The following is a 6,792-nucleotide window of genomic DNA, read 5'->3' on the forward strand; positions in this document are numbered from 1 at the left end:
TGCTTAAGCGGTTGATAACGTGAGATTACGCAACAAAGAAATCAATGAGCTGATCTAAACAGAGCGTAAAATAATTGAAAGAGATAACGAAGGATAGGAAGGCAATTACAGATAATCTAAAAATCATATTCGAAGGTTTGTTAATTAAGAACTCTGATTCATAAGTTTCATGAAACAATGCCTCATCAAATACCCACTATCTGAGTTCTCAAATTCGTGGTGGATCGTTGCACTGCTCTTAATTTTGAGCTTAATTAAACGATAGCTTTGAGCGGGTATCAAAAATACGTTCGTGTAACCTCACCAATTTTGAGATAAATTGTTTCAAAAATTATAATCACTAATTTTCTTCCAACGCTGATTACTCATTGCCCTTAAAAATCCAGAGTTTTAAATAAAATTTAGATAATGCTGATAATAAATCCCAGGATAATCCATTTTCTTGGTGAGTACAAAAGTGTATCCAAAAAATGGATATGATAAATACTACGCTTCCTAGATCCTATGATTCTCATGGCAACTCACTCAATGCGGATTCTTTCCTTCAAACAATCCCTTCAGTTCCTCTCTAAAGAGTACGACCTTAAAATAATTATTTTATTCGAAAACTACTGGGCCGAACGGTCATAACTTGGTGCCATATATCAGGCTCTGGATCCATAGCCGTTAGTTAAAGTCTACCCTTAATTACCAACTTCTCATACAGTCTCGACTGATTACGAAAAGTAATTGAAATAAGCTGAGGGTAAAGCTGGGGCCGAAAGTCAAGTGACTTCTATGCTGCGAGAAAAGAACACAACAGCGCCTCAGGCATACCTAGAATCATTAGAAGATTATTTAATTATTGGTGAAGATAACACTGAATGTGTCAAATAAAATCATTTAGAAATTTTCTCATAAATGAAATTAATAATTTTATTTATATCAATATGATTCTTAAAAAACTTGAGCAGGTTGAGTAATTCAACTATTTAGACAGTACGTTAGAGGAAAACGGATATAGTTGTAAGGACATTAGGAAGAGAATTGCATTAACGAAGGAGTCGTTCATGAACAGGAAGGAGCTTATGAGAGGATCGTTGTCTAAGAGTTTAAAAAAAAAAGTTAGTGAAGAGTTTGGTCTGGAGTGCAGGTCTCTACGGTGCGGAAACATGGACACTTAGGAAGGAGGACGAGAGAAGATTGGAGGCATTCAAAATGTGGGTATAGAGAAGAATGGAGAGGGTGAAATGGACGGAGAGGACGAGGGACGACTAAGTTCTTGACGAGGAGAGGTCAGTGGAGAGAGAAAGCTGTTAAATGAGACGGAGGAGACAGATGTTACGGACGGAGTACTTAGTGAGGAGGGATTGTTGAAACGGTGCTGGAGGGTAGAATGTTAGGTAAACGAGGGAGAGGAAGGAAAATAATACGATTTTTAGACAGAATGAAAGGGAGTAGGTGTTATTGTGATTTGAAGAGGGAAGTGCCTGTTGGAAGGGGTGGCTCCCAGAATTCTTCTTAAGCACTCCATGGAAACCTACCTTAACCGGTAGAATACTTTAATAATAATAAATAACGATTCTCAATGCAACTCCTTCATATAGACAACATTTCTCTGAAGCCTACAATTTGACCTATCTGACATGGGTGTCCTAACCGAGAATAATTGGGAAAAACCTGTCTGGGAAACTCTGGGGACGATAGCACTGTGACATGATTTTATAACACAGGAAAGATTATATGAGATATAATGAGATTTGGTGTCCTCATACCTTTGAGGTGCACACAAATATTTTTTCAGGTCTCATTTTGCCAAGTTCGTTGAGGAATAGGGAGGCGTAAATAGTGAGAAGACGCCGCAGAACAGAGTTGCCATGACGGTTATTTTCTGTATTCATTTTAAGGCAATGTAGAGGACTCTGCAGCAATATTTAGCTGGACCTCAGCTATCTAGAACTAAACTAACTGTATCACGCCTACACCACAACATGAGGACTCTACCTCATCTTTGCACAACCACTACTTGGGAATGCGATTCACGGCTTCTGCAGCCTATTTGTTGCCATTTTTTCTCAAGTCACCAGGTTACTGGACAGATTGCAGTGTTTCTATACTCAATATATCTTAGCATCAGAATCCATTTTATATCATTTTTGTGGTTCGTAAAACTGCAATAGTAATTTTTTTCACCTCAAACATCGCCCAAAGATCAGCTGGCAGGTTTCAGACGCGAATAATTTCCAAAATTATTGATTTATTAAGTTGTGCTGATAATGTAAAACAACTCATGATCAATTGTGATGAGCTAATCCTTGCAACGTCTGTTCGTGTAAATATACTTTTAGTTAAAAAAGTTGTGCTATTGAGATTCAAATCTCTTTATCTCGAAAACTCGATGAGGAATGTGAATTCGGATTTTTATGGGAGTTTGTCTGCACATCTTCCATCTGCCGAGATATTGTTGAATATTCATCGCTCTCTTACCAGAGCGCAGTATTTTCTCTCTCTTCATCGTCAACACATTTCAACTCATCCTCCTAATCCCTTCTAACTCTACCATCTAACATCACAACTCCAACAACTAAAGATGCGTCTAGCCTATGAATCCTAGAATGATCCCATTAAACAATACAAATGATAATTAAGGAAAACAAACTTTCTTACATTCACTAATACCTTTAAAAAGCAAGATCGGAGTGTCATAAAATGATTACTTATTCAGGTTCATCGAACATGTATGTACATCTCCTTCAATATCAAATCCAGCGCAACATTGGTATCTAAGAAGACGTATGCATGAGCAAGGCATATTAGGTAATTTTCTATTCTACTTTACGAATAATGATAAAACCGCATCCCACGAGACCCCTAAACCGAAGGAAGAAATGATAAAATATATCGGGTGTCAAAATTACACCCTCCGATATTCAAGGTAAATTTGAATTTTTGAGACAAAAAAATTGATGAGGGTACCCATAACAAACTGGTTTTTTTAAACCCTAAAAATGAATAAAATTCACGAAAGGTTTTTTTTTCTACAACACTATTTAAAGGCCAGCTCCGAAAAAAAATGTACGCGTAGGTTGTCAAAAGGACACCTTTCGGCATTCTAGTGTTAACGGTTCATTTTATTCGTGAAGTGCGCACTGGCGCATTCCTTGGGTCGCATTATATATGTACTCAGCATTGCCCGTGCTGGTGACTGTGATAGAAATATATTTCGTAATGAAAATAGTAACTAATAAAATTTTTAAAATTTATCTATGAAAGCTCACAAAAATGGCAAAAACAGAGCTGATTGTAAATATATTGTAATTGAAAACATAGAAATTGATTAAAAAATAGAAAATTTGAACATAATATTGTAACGTAGCAACTACAGAAATTTGAACGATTACATAAAACGAACGTCATATCAATGTTCTTAATTTTCTTACAATAATAAATAGATCCTAATGGCCCTAATAAGTCAATAAGAATAATTTATTTATATAAATACAAACTCACAAAAATTGCAAAGAAAAAACTTATTGCATATACGTTTTAATAGAATAATAAAAATAATAGTAATAAAAATAATAACAACAGTAATAATAATACATTTATTTCCGTTGAAATATTTTCTCTGGAACATATGAAATATACAGTAACGTAATTGGACTCCGTTATATGTCATTATAGGGCAGTATAAAACAAATTGAGAATAAAATGATTTATAGAGTAATGACTATTTATAGTATTATATATAAATTTTATTTGCTTTGTTATCACTGCCGTAATATGTAAATTTCTAAATAAAATTTCAAGGAGTTTTCTCCAACGTGTTAATTATAATTTTCATAACATTTTTCGTTTCATTGTTAGAAATTTGCTTCCGCTACATCTTTTTGATGACTTAGTTGTACTTTTCTTATGACGCAACTTAATTTGCGTTATTTCGGTGACAGTATCCAGTTTGTAGTCTTGAAAGAATCCAAAGTTTTATAGGTTTATTATAACTTCACTTTTTATACCGATTTCTTTATAGGTTAACGAAGTTATAGACAATTTCCTGAAAGCCTGTAGATCTGCCACACCGTACAAATTGTTTTCAGGTGGTATTATCCGTACTGTAGCAATTTGTTCTTTATTAAAGAAGAAGATGATTTCATCAGGGACTTGCCTTATTGCTCCCAGGGTATCATTAACCTGCAAAATAAATTAACTCCAATAAAATATATTCTTGTCATTAGAATGCCGTAAAAATACTACACCTAACGATTATCATGTTTCTCGTTATACTTATTTAAATTATCAAATTATTAAAGAAAGCATAAGAGTGAAGAGGTGAAAGAGTTTTCATACCTCGGAAGCCAATTTGCCTACGATGGACGAAGCAAGAAGGAAATTGTCCTTAAGCAGAAGACAGGAAAACTTAATTGGCCACATTTTGAGGCATTCTGATGAAGACAGTCGTTGAAGGACAAGTGGAAGGGAAAAAGGGCAAGGGACGGCCCCGAATGAGTTGCATATGACAGGTTATAAAGGATGTAAAAGAGAATAAATACGTTTCTATGAAAAGGTTATCGGATAGGAGAGAGGAATGGAGAGTTTCGTCAAACCAATCTTAGGATGGCAGACTAATGATGATGATTATGGTAATAAATCTGGAATCAATTAAATAGTAGCATGCCTTAATTTTACTTACGAATCATGAAACTTAAGAATGAATAATAGCACTTATTCCACTCTAGTGACAGTGCGTCTGTCTTCGGATAGGATCACAAGCCTTCCTCGTTTGCCGCTGAAGTGAATGTGATCTTGATCCGTCTTTGCTTTCTCGGAGCTGCTGGAGGAAAAACAAGTAATTTTTATTATAAAAAGATTTCAGTATTATTATTTCTTTGATAGACGTAAAATTTTGTGCTGTAAGAGACCATCAACCAGGCATACAAAACCAATGAAATAATAGGAAACCATATGAATGAATAACCCATCTCCATTTGCAGAAATAATTCTGAAATTGTTTTGCAGGGATGATTATCCAATACTCTCGGAACACTAAATAACGAACTATACATCTATATAATGTCCAGAAAGGCCCCCTAAGAAGGCATTTGGCAGGGAGTGTTGGGACACCAGCTATTCACAAATAAATATGTAGTGCTCTAAAGTGATTACAATTAGCATTTATTTAAGTCCTCTGTGGGTCAAGGAAAAAACTAATTTCCATATCTATCCAATCGGCTAAATATTTCTCTTAATTCATTGCTTCTGTCTGACATGGATATATAGTGGGGATCTAATATGATGTTCTTCGTGTCGCTTTTAAAGATATCGATAGCGATATTCTCAAATGCTCAAGCAATTTAAGTGTAGCGTGAGTCTCTAAAGGTCCCTTACCTAATTCCTCTAGCATTTTTACAACGCCTTCTCTACTTCTGTTGCAGCACCGAATCCCATGTACTCACTGTATGTTCGTGGATAGGAAATGCTGTGCCTAGTGGCGGCTCTGTATTTTTTTCCTCTTCGCTTATGCACTTCTCTCCTGAAATTAGAACGTAAATGTCCCTCACTATAAAGCCTGGCCTACGGAAATCATACCCGTGGAAACGCTTCTAGCGTATTGACTCAATTGTGGAACACTTTTTCATTCATTTTAAGGCTATGTTGGTGAATGTTATAGGAGCCTTAGATGACCTAGGATAAGTATGTGACTTTCGTAAACATATTAATTTCATATATTCTCTATTGATGATTCAATTGGATTGTGTAACTTGTACCTGTTGGAGGTAAGTCTGTGTAATTTTTCCTTCAAACGGGTATTATTCGTAGAGGTTCGAAGAAATGTTGTCTTCTATTTGGAATAGCGCTCTGCAGTAATTTACTTGCAAAATATGTATAACCATTAGTATTAAAATTATGGTACGGAGTTCGCCATATCCCGAAATAATCTTATTCCACCTAAGCTGAATAACAAAAGCAACACTGGCACACATGTCTGTGACTGTTACTTAGAATCGAGAAGCATTACACGAAGAAATGTGTTAGTAAAAAAGAAATGGTACTATTTTATTTGTGCTTGATTGTTAACAACTTAAGAGTTGGTCAAACTGCACATAAAATAGTAGTTTTGCCTTAACAACATCCCATCTGCCAGTCATAACTGGAGACGAATTACCTCGTTGAAATTTGAAGTACTTGGCGATTGTGCTTTTATGTACAAAAGTTTTCAAAAAACAATACTGATTTGCTTACCGAACTCGTCAGTTATGAGTATTCCATCTTAAACTTTTGAATCAGATTTGGATTTATAAGAATGAGATTTTAAAAATTACAAAGAAAATTTCATAATTGATTTTTATGTAATTATTCATTTTGTAGAAGTCATAAATAATTCATTTTTTCCCCGAAAGAGCTTGAAATTCTCCGATTGTTATTCGCATTGCGTGCATAGCCTTAATTGGGCGTTTTCCATTGAGATTGCAGTGCATTTTTTGTAACTATATGTCGGTAAAAATTAAACGGTGGTCTTTCAAATAATTCACTTAAGTATATTATTGCATGCCTAACTTTTATATCAGTTACCTTAAAAATTGTTTCACACTTTTGTAGTAATGCGTACGGATTATTTCGAACCTGTTTCTCTGCTGACAGGGACACGACTGGGGTACGCTTTGCCAAAGTCTGGCAATCTATGTATATTCTATGTATATAAATATATGTATATTCTGTGTGCTCCATCCAGCAGTTACTATTCGCCGAATGTCGCATAGTTTTTGCCATTTGAGGGATCAAAATCCAGCTGCTCGGTTTAAGCACAATCCACAC

The sequence above is a fragment of the Ischnura elegans genome, chromosome 9 (genome assembly GCF_921293095.1).
Source record: "Ischnura elegans chromosome 9, ioIscEleg1.1, whole genome shotgun sequence".
NCBI classification, from domain to species: domain Eukaryota; kingdom Metazoa; phylum Arthropoda; class Insecta; order Odonata; family Coenagrionidae; genus Ischnura; species Ischnura elegans.